The sequence below is a fragment of the Pinus tabuliformis genome, chromosome 7 (genome assembly GCF_031772625.1).
Source record: "Pinus tabuliformis cultivar Carrire ecotype Pingquan chromosome 7, CPIR1, whole genome shotgun sequence".
NCBI lineage: Eukaryota > Viridiplantae > Streptophyta > Pinopsida > Pinales > Pinaceae > Pinus > Pinus tabuliformis.
The window spans coordinates 772764504-772779361 of record NC_142293.1 but is presented as its reverse complement, the minus strand read 5'-3'; positions in this window follow the sequence as shown (position 1 = coordinate 772779361).

Genomic DNA, 14858 nt, shown 5'->3' with positions numbered 1-14858 from the left:
ATTAAGAATGCAACCTGCACGCTGAGACGGCCCACAGGCCAAAATTTCGCTCTGAGTCGGATCGACGGGCTGCTGAGGCACTTCAGAAACAGGGGTGTCCTCCTGCATATTGTCCGCATGGAATACCATCCCTGTCATATCCCCTTGCAGAACACTGTCTTCCTGAGAGTGGGAGGAAGTGGTTGGAGCCGAGCTGACATGATTATTCTCCTCCTCCGCGAGAATGATGGTGATGCTTGCTGTCAAAACGGGCCTGTTGAGCCTGCTATGAAAAGTAAACCTGGAGGTCTGGAAGGAATTATGCGGGAGAGACCCAGCTTGACCCAGGGGCGGAGAAGAAGGGGAGGCTGAGGCTATGGGGACAACATTCTGTGGAGCAGGACGAGAGGGGCGGCCTCTGTTCCCGGTGTGGCTACCTCTGCGCGGGATACCTCGGCGTCGAGGCATACTCAGAAGTGCTGATGGACTGAGAGAGGGATTGAGGCAAAGCAAGCCGATTACAGTTGGAGCGCAGAAGATTCCAGAGAGTTTCCAAACCCAGGCGAGCAACCAAATTCGAAAGACCAAGCAGGAGTGCGGGAGAGGTTCTGCTCCACGATAAATAGAACCAGTAACTAAGACATGAGCAATGAGCGGATCCATACAAATAAACCAACCTGTTTGCACATAAACCAGGCGCGCATTAATGCCTGACTGCAAGACCATCATTCCAGACTGTTCTGAATTAATTTCACCTGCCCTTAAACCAATTTGCCAGCCCGAGACGCATGTTGTGAGGACCGTCCGCCCGCCATCTGCCAGGCCAGCTGCCTGTATTGTGCGGCTCTTCATTAATAACGTTGAATGCCACCCGCATCCGGGTTGGAGATGAACTTATTTCATTCACTCAGTTTATTCAATTTTTTAAGATTTTACACCTTTTAGTTTATGCAACTATGTGTTTTCTGATTTTATATCTATTTTATATCCGCAAACTTGAACCCACACATGCAAAAGTGTGGACATAGGTTTAGGCCGTCAGTATACAAAAAATGAATAAGGAAAACCTAAAACTATAGATAATGCAAAAGCTAAAACTATAGGCAATGCATCACAATAAGATTTTGAGAAGTAGATGAACCAAAATCATATATAGTTGGAAAGTGATATCAAAAAGTGGATAACGAGGAGGTCCCTGGTGGTATTGAAAACCACCACGAGGGGGTCTACTATTCACCAGCGTTCACCATGCTATCAAAAGTGGTTTTCACGAAATGACAAAATGTGGACTCGTTGCCTTTGTTAAACTTTAGATGAGTAGGGGGGTCGACTATTTAATAGTGGTTGTCGCTCATATCTTGGTAGGCCATCACCTCTTGCGACTATTGTTTCCTTTGTATTATCCCAATATGTATCGAAACACGAGGATATTTTTCAATATAAAAAATGTAGAGAATGATTTGTCATGAAAGCCAATAATGGTGAGACTACACAATGAGAGAAGTCAATTATAAAAATATTTATTTGCTACTACTTCCAGTATCTATGTTTTGTACTGTGATCATAATGGGTAGAACATTTCAAGTCCTAATTGTGGATGGAATTTAATAGGAATATTGTTGGTTGTTTTGTTTGGGTTTCTTTCAAGAAATTGTGTCCAAGCCCATCTAACCACATTTTCCGAGTCCTCTCGAGTAACATGGGGTGCTTACCACCTTCAGAAAATGGAGGGTGGGATTGCCATTCAGCTGAAACTGGACCAACCCTCAGATATAACCTAATCTGTATTTTTGGTCATTTGATATATATATATATATATCGTAGTCCTATGCAATCAGAAAATGAAGGACTTTATAACATACTATATGAATATAGTGTTAGGATTTAATAGTAGAACAAACTTCATAATATGTTAAATATAAAAAGAGTTTGAAATTTCAGATATGTTTTTTCCAAGGAAAAAAATGTAACTTTATTTATGAAGATAAACAAACTTACATTTTGTATATGCACTTCAGGAGTACATTAAAAAAGGATCTACCTAGATCCATACTGTGGCAAAAAAGGGTACAAAAAACATCCCGACAAATAGTCTTTATCCATAACAAAATAATTCCTTGAGGGTGCCATATAAGACCATCTATAATAGATCATTGCCATACAAAAAAACTAGTTAAAGAACTTATAAAGACAACCAAAAAGTCTAAACAAAATAAACAAGATCATATATCCAAATCCATGCAATATGAGTATCTGAGATATGCAATATAAAGAGATGAGAAAGAAAATATGTTGGCATTATGGCCTAATGTGTTGGTCTTGATGTCAACCTACATTATGATCTCATCAGATTATGTCTACCTGAATCATTTGGTGGCCAATATTTGTGTTGCAGGAAGAGGTAGGAGTTACAAGAAGATGCAAAGGTTTGGTTAGATAATTTCATATGAGGTTGGTGCCTACAAAGGTTCGCTGAAGTGTTGCAGAGGATACAAATGCTTGTACACCTATTGTAGAGGATGAGGAATTGTGTGGAAAAGTTATTGGCTAAGATCAAGTGGTGTTGCCTAAGTTAATCTATCTTCGCTGGGAGTTAGGCATGCACAAATCGAAGATAAGGAATCTTCACAGGATACTATGGAATCATAATGAATATCTTGTATGGGAGTTAGCAATCATCCCAATGAAGATGCCTGTAGGTAATGAAAATTTAAAACCATGGTCTCAACCACCAATTTTCCCATGGAATCCGTGTGCGAGGTTGATCCAACATACAATTGAAGTGATCAACATAACCATCATGTAAATACCTTGGATTTTCTTGTGGAATTCACAAGGAAAAATACTATAAAAGGGGAGTGATCTTGATCATTCATGTGTGGAAAAATAGGTGTGGATCGATCTGGATTTGTATTATTTTATTTTTAGTTTTTTTCTATTATGGCACAAGTTTGCAGGAGGCGATGGTAAAAATTATCAAGGGAAGTACATGATTGATCTGAGTCTATCAGAGAAGCATTTGCTTAAGTGCATTTGTTAGAGTATAAATTTATGCTTGCAGGGATCCACACGCAGATCTATCTGTAACACCCTCCTCCCACATTTACCCAAGTTAACCCATCTGCTGGGGTAAACATGTGACGAGAGGCTACTAAAAAATGATTCAACCTCCTAGGTCTCCTTAAGGAAGTGGAATTGACACAACACAACCAATATGACCTTCTACACATGCAACAAAACCCCCCAGGAGCCTTCCAACCCATGCAGGTGATCAACCCCTGAGACAAATTGAATTTCTGTTGCATTAAATCTTTAGTCACTCCCTTGACATGTTATGCATGCAATTGGGCCATCCAGCCGCTCTCATAGCATGGGCATGCAAGCAAATGGGGACTTCTTTTGCTAGTTCTGAGCCCACGACCCCAAATTTTGTGTCACTTTTTCAGGGCCAGGACTCAAGCCACTGCCCAAAACTCCATGAAACTTTTAGGAATGAAAAGTAACATCGAAGCAATGATACAAATGCAAATACATGAACAAAGACTTGACTGGACCCCTACTAGCCCTAATAGACATTTTGTCAAACATGTCACAAATATGCATTCTACAAGTCATAACAACATATCTGAGCATAGGGGTCTCATACTTATCTTAGAATCACTAAGAAGCATTGATGCCTTATCACAATAGCTGCATTATCATCTATTAGGTCATATATTCATTGTACATTCATTTAAAAATCAAAACATGATGAGAGGCATACATCATCACTGTCATAAAACATGCTCATAACAAACATATAACCAACAAAAATATCAAGGATACATCAGCCATAAATGTCTCATATGAACCAATACCAAGGAGAAATAGTTGTGATAAAATACCAAGGAGAAATAGTTCTCATTAATGAATGCAAAATCCAACCCGATATGGGACTACCATGTTCCACCCGACCATAGATTGGTTGAGCCAAGTCTCTCTTCAGCCAATCACCCCCATGCCATATTCCAAGCATGAATGTGGGACTTATCACCAAAATCAACCAGGGCTTCTTGAGGCTACACCACCTCACCCTCAAGAATAGAACCAGGCTTTACCGTAATCCCCACTGGATCACTAGACCATAAACAATAAACATATAATACCTGGCTTTACCGCAATCCTCACCAGATCACTAGGCCAAAAACAAGCATGCATGCCATCAGATATCTCCACCTACACGGTGAGGAATTTGTCCATCCCAACCTTTCAAATTTACTGTGTATCCCGCCATTACCGATCAAGGGATTCCTAAGCCTACAAGGTCTCCACCCTTTGGGGTTTATTGTGTATCCCATCCCGAGATTCCTAGTCCCAATCAAGGGTACTCCCCACTGAGATTTACCATGTATCCTGCCATTACCGATTAAGGGATTCCTAGGCTCAATCAAGGTGTTCACATTCCGGCTTTACCGTGTATCCCATCCTAGGATTCCTAGTCCTTGTGAATATTCCTGGGACCAACCCACTCAGCCTTGAGTGCATCCGAAAATCCAGATCAACCACATACAAAAGAATCCACCACACCATGGCTATCCAGAAATGAAAAGGATAGTTTAAATAACATTGTCACACCTGGAAATACCCATACCAAAGACAACAAGAGAACCAAGAACACACATGCATAACCATGGATACCAAAACTAGCAAGGAAATCATACTTGCAAATTGATACCTGCAAATAACCTCGTTGTAGCTACTAGATCCTGCTCTTCCTTGCTTGATCTTTGATTCCTCTTGCCTTCTTTTCCTTTCTTCATCCAATGCTGAAGTGCTCCAAGAAAACTATGTGTCCAAGAGTGAGAGAGAGAGCTCCAAAACTGAACTAATCCATGAACTGATCCTCAGAAGCCTTTTTATTAATGAGGCCTCTATTTTCTTCAATTTCCATTATTTTTCTTTCATTTTCCTCCTCACATGAAACCTGTGACCTTTTACCTTCATTTTCTCCTATTTTCCATTATTTTCATAAATAAAATGACAATTAATGTCATTTTCCTTTCCAAAGTCTTTGCCATTGCCTTTGCCAATTTCCTTAGCCATAATAAACCAATGAACACCCACACCAGGATGTTTTTCCCAACATTCAACTTGGAATAAGTCTCCCATGACCATGGTTATTAATTTTCCTTTTTTAACTTTTATTACATGGGATTTTCACTAGGGTTGTTATAGAACCCTCTCCCTTGTGGGAACACGTCCTCAGTGTTCAAAAACACCTATAACCAACAAGGCTTCTGAAAGCAAAACATACTGCCTATGGAGTTTTATAACTTAGCTCGATTCAATGTTTATAATGATCAACCCGCTAAGAAGTAGACTGACGTGGAAACATAACTACATGATAACCATAATGACATGACACCCATACTACTTATGGAGCTTTATAACGTAGCTCATGGTGGTATTTACATCCATATACATATGTACATATACCAAAACATCATATCAAAGCATATACCAAAAACATTCGCTCAACCAGCAAATAGAAAATGATATATAACCTGAATCTGATCAGCCATCTCCCATGTAGCTTCATCAGGCCCAAAGTGCTTCCACTACACTTTAACCTACTTGATTTCTCAGTTCCAGAGCATTAGCATCTTTCTTTGTAATATACACTGCAGTTCCGGCTGGAATTCTCGTTTAGGCTCCTCTTGCAATATAGACCAATCAATCACATGATCAACATATTTAACAGAATTCTTAAGCAATGACACATGGAAAAAATCATGGAATTTCACTGTCGGAGGTAGTGCATGTCGATAGGTTATTGGTCCGATCCTTTCAAGTATCATGAAAGGTCCACAAAACCGAGGTGAAATCTTGGCACACGATCCTATTGATTTGGGGTAGCATCGGATGTGCTCTAGCCACGAAAGTTGGTGGAGAGGTTGGGGCACATGAGATCTCCAATACCCAGAAAGGGTTTGGGAAGATTCTAAACAGATCAGGAGATATTAAAATACTTAATATTTTTAATGGAGTCCCTAAGTCTAAACTTAGGGAAAATAAAATATTAATGGGTATTAATATGAATCTGTGTTAGAATGGTCCAAAAGACATGGATCAAGCCAGATCTAATCTTAGCCATTGATTAGGGACTTAATCTCGGCTGTTGATATGTCAACAGGAAAAGTATAAGAGGAGGCTTGAGGATCACTTGGAGAAGACACCAGAGTGATCAGTCATTCTATTCGCTAGAGCGAGGTTTGCTAAGAGAGATAGAATTAGTGATCGAGAGATGTAGTTGAGGGGCATTTGAGTACAAAGAGACAGAGAGGCAGAGATAGTGTTGGGAGAGCAGCACAATAGCTGGGGAGAGTGACGCAGAGCCAACTAGGGCTCACGCGGGGCCACGCAGAGGCAGCCGGGAGCTGCACAGAGCCTTAGAGAGGCCAGCGTAGCTGATGCAGAGGGCCAAAGGGCTGACGCAGGGACTCCTAAGGCTGACGCGGACCCATCCGGGGTGACGCAGGGCCAACGTGAGACAGATAGGGGCTGATGCAGTCCAAATAGACGCTAACACTGGGGTTTCTAGGGTAGATTTGTGCTGAGTAGTTGGCGGAAGGATTATCCGCGGTTTCAGCCAGGAGATTTGTCAAAACTGAGAGGTATTACTGCCAAGGAAATTCTCTGTTGGGTAGGCCAGTTTCGACACCCAGATTGTACTATGATATTTCTTAATAAGAAAACCCTCAAATAGCTGCACCGGTTTTCCCACATTGGGTTTTTCGGGACATTAGTCCAAAAATAATGGTGTCATATGGCGTGTTTGTTTTTGTTTCTTTTAGTTGCTGATCCGTAATATGTTGAGCATGCACTAATGTTTATTTCAGTACTTACATTGTAAATAACTTGTTAAGTAAAATAACGAGTAGGTAGGAATAAATCAGATAAAGTGCATGGAGGGTTTCTAACTAAGTAGACTTAGAAACTTCAACATGGTATCAGAGGGTGATTGCAGATCATAGGAGGACTAAAGGACATCAGTCGAGCGAAGAAATAACAACAGAAAACAGTTGTCCCAAGGTGACAGAAGTTGTTTCTAGCAGAGCAGCAACAAGGAAGGGTGATGCAGTGCCTATGTCATCAAAGGTGAGCTAGGAAGAGGCAGCGCAGAGGCTAAGGAAGGTAAAAGGAGCCTCACGTAGAGCCACATAGTAGCTGGGAGGGATGGCACAATTGGATGAGGAGGCCAGGTTGTTGGTGCCGAGTTTGTGCAGAGCCTAGGAGCTCTCACCTTCGGGTTGTTGGGGTTTAGAAGGCTGCGGGAGTATTGCAGAGTGGAGCTGGTGAGGTATTGTAGTCAGAACAGTACCTGATAGAGCAAGGCTAGAGGAGATGCTATCGAGGGTTTCTAGCCGAGGAACCTGGATCAGTGGTGCGGTTGCACAAGACAATCAGAGTAGGGGGCATCTCGATAGCGGCAGAAGGATTTCCAAGAGGGAAATTATGACTCAGAGGGAGTCCAGAAGAGAACTTCCAAACGAGAAGTAGAGACTCAGAGGAGTCGAAAAGAGAACTTCCAGGAGGGAAGTAGAGGAGCATCATGGCACTACATGGAGTAAAAGACCAAGATAGACTGGACAGAGCATCAAACTTCGCAGTCTAGAAGGCGAGAATCTTATCCGTACTTGCAGGAATTGTGTCAAAAACTTCGCCTTGAAGGTAATAGCTATCCCAGTCGACCCCAATGATAATGACAAGTATGAGGAGGCAATGGCGAGGGATAAGAGAATTATCCTTGACAGGGTCAAGGATCATGTAGTACCACACATAGCCGAGAAGGAAATTACATTTGAGATGTGGGAGGCTCTCAAGAAGCTATACCGACATACTTCTGTGTAGAGAAGAATGCTGCTTGAGAAACAGTTGAGGTCATATCAGATGAAGAAGGGAGAACTGATTGATACCTTCCTCAGAGGACTGAATGAGATCTAAGATTAGTTGACTGCTATAGAGGCGACATCAGATCAGGAGCTGATGGTGAGGATAGCTCTGAATGCTATCTCAGAAGACTGGGAGGTATTTGTCCAGAGTATCCTAGGCAGAGGGACTCTGCCACCTTGGGATGAGATGTGGGTAGCTCTTCGCCAGGAAGAGATCAGACGGCAGTCGAAGATGTATAAATTCTTCTCTCTACACATCTTGTAGAGAAACTGTAGATTAAACTGATTATGCAATGTACTAAAGCAAAACACTTAATCTACTTCTACAATCAAACTTGCGGAAGCTTAATCGATTTTGAGCAAGATCAAACAGAAGACATATAACAAAGAAGAAGATTCAATCACACATGAAACACAGAAGAATACTCTGGGAAAGCCTCAACTAAAAACCCCGTTATTTGTATTATCATACAAGTGGAAATATCTTAGGATTACACAAAGCTTTAACTCACAAGCTATCCAACTCTCAGTACAATCCATCATTGCTGCTTATAGACAGAATAGACAACACATATGCCTTCCTTCAGTCCTCCAAGCCTCCTATTTCCTTGCGCAGTTTCTCCTGGGTCCTCCAGCTGTATCCTGTGTGATTCTCACCTCACACACTGCTCTGACCTCTGAAATAACTGCGCAATCCTGAAGGAGTGAATTCCTTCTGCATGGATGAGTTTCCTTTATAGGAAAATTCCTCCAACTGATAGTACACTGTCCCTTCCTTTAATCTCAACTAGGTCTTTCTCTGAATTGACATGCATGAGTTATTTATGAGAGAATATTCAGTTATCTGGAGAACACTAGTTGCATGCATGCATGCATTAATTGACTGAATTCACAATTAGTTCCTCCAATTCTTTGGAACTAATTTAACTGGATTTAACTCAGTTAATTGAGCTAACTAATTACAACTCAAATACAACTCATCCTTATCTCCTTAATTAAGGGATAACTTCCTCAATCAAAGGGATAACTGTTGCATATCTTCACAAAGACTTCATGTTTGATTTTCTCCAACTAATTAACTCAAGATGAATTAATTAATTATTTTTCAAATAGCTAGTGAGACTAAATTCGAATTTTAATTTTCAATTTTAATTCAGGGACTAATTAAAATTGGAATCTATCCTGAAATGCTATTTATAGTAATGCTATTTTTAGAAATTCTATTTTTTGTTATTTTCAACAGAGTTGGAGTATATCTTGAAATGATATTTATAGAAATGCTATTTTTAACATTTCTATTTTTAGCATTTCTTGTTGCTATTTTCAACAGAAGATGGGTAGCAACAACAAGGGGATCAAAGTCAAGTAGGAGGAGGAAGATGTGGCCCTAGCATCTGAGGGAAAGCAAGAGAAGCGGAAGAAGAAAGATCTATCCAAGATCAAGTGCTTCCATTTTGGGGAGCTGGGTCATTATGCGACCTAGTGTCCAAGGAAGAAGAGTAAGGGAGAGTCTTTCGAGACTAAGGTAGCGCCAACATGGGCAGAGAAGGAAGTTTTGACAGACGATGACTGTGCCATGAGTGCACATGCACCACTTGAGCGGAAGTGGGGAGACATCGAGCTATAGTCAGGTGGACTACAGGTGATGAGGGGCAGGATTCTCGAGGTACCCAGCCTCTTGGATCATACCTTGCTATGGGATCCCCGAAGAGGAGTAGCAGGACTAATTGAGTCGGGTAGAGACGGATGCGGATGGAGCGGAAGAGAGAGCTACAGTGCAGGAGTCTCGAGACAGTGCAGGGCTGGCAGGCTGTAGCAGTGTGAGAGGCACAAGAGTCTTGCACCAGTGTAGTATGGCAAGAGAGGTGTGCAACGGTGCAAGATGCAGGGAGTTTTTGCAACAGCGCAAAGGTCAGAGAGGGCGCACTTGTCAGTGGCAGAGGGAGCTTCAACATCAGTGGGTGTCTCTAGCCCAATGGGGAGGTCAGATTGGGAGATCACTTACTTACTTCTCAGTAACTGAGTTGCAATGCAGCAGTGGGCAACACGATGCAGCATGATGAAAGGAGGTGCAGTGTGGATGCAGTGCTGGGAGAAAGGACCAGTAGCAGCACAAATGCAGAGGGAGTTGTCGTACAAATGCAGCAGTGGTAGTGGCAGAACCATGGGCAACAATATAGAATGCAGCAATGCAGAGGATTTTGGGTAGGAAGGCCTAGCATTAGCACAGGTACCGATGCCAGATGATCAAAGTAATACTCAGTGAGGAGTATTGCTAGAGCATAGTCCTCCCTAAGAGGGAGTGTTTATTTGGGGTAGCATCGGATGTGGTCTGGCCATGAAATTTTGTGGAGAGGTTGGGGCACATGAGATCTCCAATACCCAAAAAGGGTTCGGGAAAATTCTAAACAGATCAGGAGATATTAAAATAATTAATATTTTTAATGGAGTCCCTAAGTCTAAACTTAGGGAAAATAAAATATTATTGTGTATTAATATGAATCTGTGTTAAAATGGTCCAAAAGACATGGATCAAGCCAGATCTAATTTTAGTCGTTGATTAGGGACTTAATCTCGGTCGTTGATATGTCAACAGGAAAAGTATAAGAGGAGCCTTGAGGGTCACTTGGAGAAGACACTAGAGTGATTAGTCATTCTATTCTCTAGAGCAGGGTTTGCTAAGAGAGATAGAATTATTGATTGGGAGATGCAGATGAGGGGAATTTGAGTACAGAGAGACAGAGAGGCATAGATAGTGCCGGGAGAGCAGTGCAGTAGCCGGGGAGAGTGACGCAGAGCCAACCAGGGCTCATGCGGGGCCACGCAGAGGCAGCCAGGAGCTGTGCAGAGCCTTAGAGAGGCCAGCGTAGCTGACGCAGAGGGCTAGAGGGTTGACACAGGGCCTCCTAAGGCTGACGCAGACCCATCCGGGGTGACGCAGGGCCAGCGTGAGACAGAGAGGGGCTGACGCAGACCCATCCAAGGTGATGCAGGGCTAGCGTGAGACACAGAGGAGCTGACACAGTCCAGATAGAGGCTGACGTTGGGGTTTTTGGGGCAGATTTGTGCTGAGTAGCTGCCGGAAGGATTATTTGGGGTTTCAGCCATGAGATTTGTTAGAAACTGAGAGGTATTACTGCAAGGAAATTCTCTGTTGGGTAGGCCAGTTTCGGCACCCAAATTGTACTTTGATATTGCTTAATAAGAAAACCCTCAGATAGCTGCACTGGTTTTCCCACATTGGGTTTTTCCTTGGACATTAGTCCAAAAATAATGGTGTCATATGGTGTGTTTGTTTCTGTTTCTTTTAGTTGTTGATTTGTAATATGTTGAGAATGGACTAGTGTTTATTTTCAGTATTTACATTGTAAATAACATGTTAAGTAAAATAACAAGTAGGTAGGAATAAATCAGATAAAGTGCATTGAGGGTTTCTAACTAAGTAGGCTTAGAAACTTCAACAGATCCAATCTGTTATGAAACCAGCTCAAAAAAAGATAGAAAAGATAGATCAATGCCTTAGAATTCAGCCTCTTCGAGGGGGCAACCTCCTTTACATTACATAAATGAACAATTCTTGGATGATACAAATGGAAAGACCTCCTTTCTATATATAGGAGTCTAAGGGGTCATAACATAATCAGAGCTGACATAACAATAATAATGTAAGGGCACAATAATAACAATAGTGGGCTTCTATGGGGAACAATAGTAACAATATGGGCACTACATGGGTACATCAATAGAATAAGTGGGTTGTACTAATAACAATAAGGGGTTACACTAGTAGTATAGGGGCCTAACATGCCCCTCTCCTTCAAAAAGCGTTTTCCTCAACGCTTGAGTGGTTCTTGATGCTTCTGTATAAAATTCTTGTCCTCCCATGTGGAATCTTCAGCGGGTAAGTTCTTCCACTTGATGAGATACTTTGAAATTGATCGATTTCGTAGCTGTCGGGTTCTTGTTTTTGTGACTACTCCAGGTTCCAATATGATTTTTCCTTCCTCTTCAATCTCTGGCAATATTGTTTGAATTGGGATCTTTTGCAACTTTTGAATAAGTGGCCGTACTTCTTCGTCCTTCTTCCATTCATCCCTTGCTTCGTTTATCCAATCTGGTTGGATAATAGAAATAGCACAAAATAATGCTTCCACATCCTCATCCTTGAAGAGTCTTCCCATTTGGTAAGGTCGCCATTTTTTAAGTGCATGTAGTATTGCCAACATTTCCTTCACATAAATAGCTTGCTTGAGATGTAGCAGTAAAAATATCCAATCACCTACATCAAAACATTTTTCACTACGATGTTGATCTACCTGTTGTTTCGTTTGAGTTTGCACCGAAGTGGCATTATCCTTTAAAAGTTGGAGAACTTGTTGTTGATGCTCGATGTGATCTTTCTCTGCTTGAACCTTTTCCTTCTTGATATGTCCTTCTATCTCTAGAGTTTGAGGAGTAGTAATTTCTTCCAATCCTTTACAAGATATGGTCGGATTCATTTCTTGATGCTCGATGTGATCTTTCACTTCTTGAACATTTTTCTTCTTGATATGTCCTTCTATCTTGATAGTTTGAGGAGTGGTAATTTCGACCAATGAATTACAAGATATGGTTGGATTCATTTCTTCTTTCTCGATGTGATCTTTCACTTCTTGCACCTTTTTCTTCTTGATATGTCCTTCTATCTTGAGAGTTTGAGGAGTGGTAATTCTTGCCAATGCTTTACAAGATATGGTCTGATTCATTTCTTCTTTCTCTGGGTGGGGTCCGGGCGTATATCCTCTTCTTTTGATGTTTCTTGATCCTTTTCTTCCTCCTCTTCATATTCTATGTAAAATAATTTCTTCTCAGCACACTTATGACCTTTAGTTTATTTGCTATCACAATTGTAACAAAGCCCTTTTTCTCTTTTTTCTTCCAATTGTTGTAGTGTAACCTTGTAGGTTGTGGAAGGTTGGGAGAAACAACACTTCCATCTTTATAGTTGTGAGGGGTATGCTTCCTGGTTTCCATAATTTTTCTTTCCACTATGTCACAAAGCCCTTTTACTCTTTCCAATTTTTTTGGTGTTTCTCTAAAGAAGGTGTTGCTCTTTGTATCCTCATAATGTGCTATCATTTCCTCCGTGAAAATTGACCACGTAACAAGTTGTTTACGAGAACAAAGCCCTTCATACCATAAAAATTGATCCGGTTCTAAATATGAAGATGCAATACATACCTTTTGTAACAGTGGTACACCATGTAGATCAAAATATTGCTCCATCTGAAGTATCAAAGTTACCGGATCCTTGCCATCAAACTTCTTCATCTTGCTTTTTCTTGATTTTAGGAGCTCAATCTTGAAACAACTGTAACTATGTACTTTCGGATCTTTAAGTTTTGAAATTGTGACCTGTAGTAGCCCTATGTGTCCTCTTTCCAATGCCACTAGTCTGATCCAAATTGGATTCTCCAAGGACGAGTTATGACAAATCTCCCACAGTGACTTGATTATAGACTAGTTCAATAGAGCGAACTTGTACGATATGCCACGTGTCCCTGTTTCAAGCTTTGCTCTAAAAAATATATAAAAGAAACTACAGTCTGTCCTCTTTCTATACCTTCTTATGAAATTTCAATCCGATGCTCAGAGAGAAAGTTATGACGATTTTCCCCTGGTCACCTGTTTGGAATGTAATTCAGGAGTCTGCAAAAAGACCAACTTCCTCAGATCATATCTCCACAAATATAGTGTGAAAAGCTCTAAAATTCGGACCCAAGATTCAGCGTGATGTCTTCTCAAATGGGTTTTTATTTTAGCTTTTGAAACGTCGCAAAAAAAAAGTTATAGCAAAAATTCCACGATGACCTATTTGGAGCAGCGAAACCCTAGAATCCAAAGCTCTGATACCAAATGTTATGAAACCAGCTCAAGAAAAAATAGAAAAGATAGAGCAACGCCTTATAATTCAGCCTCTTCGAGGGGGAAACCTCCTTTACATTACATAAATGAACAATTCTTGGATGATACAAATGAAAAGACCTCCTTTCTATATATAGGAGTCTAAGGGGTCATAACATAATCAGAGCTAACATAACAATAATAATGTAAGGGCACAATAATAACAATAGTGGGCTTCTATGGGGAACAATAGTAACAATATGGGCACTACATGGGTACATCAATATAATAAGTGGGTTGTACTAATAACAATAATGGGTTACACTAGTAGTATAGGGGCCTAACACAATCTGCAAAGAGGTTTTCTTTGACTTGATGCATAAGCACACCTGTTCCCTAACCTGAAACTCCTTAAACAACCTGTTCGATCTACATAGAATTTCTATCTGTCTTGTGCTTCCTTTATATTCTTCTTGATTACCTACATTTCCTGTTCCATTTCTGCCAACATGTCTGGACCAATCAATACCCTATTCATCGGGTCACTCCAGCTGATGGGAGTATTACAACTCTACCCATAGAGTTCCTCAAGCAGACTCATCCTCAAAGACTTCTGGTAACCATTATTATAAGCGAAATCGACCAATGGAAGATACTCCTCCCATATCCTCTACTGATGCATCACATACATCCTCAACATGTCCTTCAATATCCTGTTGACCCTCTCTGTCTGTCCATCTGTTTACAGATGATAGGCTGTGCTGAAGGCCAACTCTATACCTAAACCTGCAAATGACTCTTTCTAGAATCTCGAAGTGAACTTTACATCCCTTTCTAACACAATCTTCTTCAGAACATCATGCAATCTTACTACATCTCTGATGAAGACTTGTGCTATATCACTGACTGAATAATTGGACTTCACTAGAATGAAGTGTGTTTCCTTTTTCAACTTCTCCACCATAACCATGATGGAATCATGTTGTCTAGGTGTCCTCGACAAACTGTAATGAAATCCATGGACATGACCTCCCATTTCCACTTTGGAATCAGAATCGGCTGTAA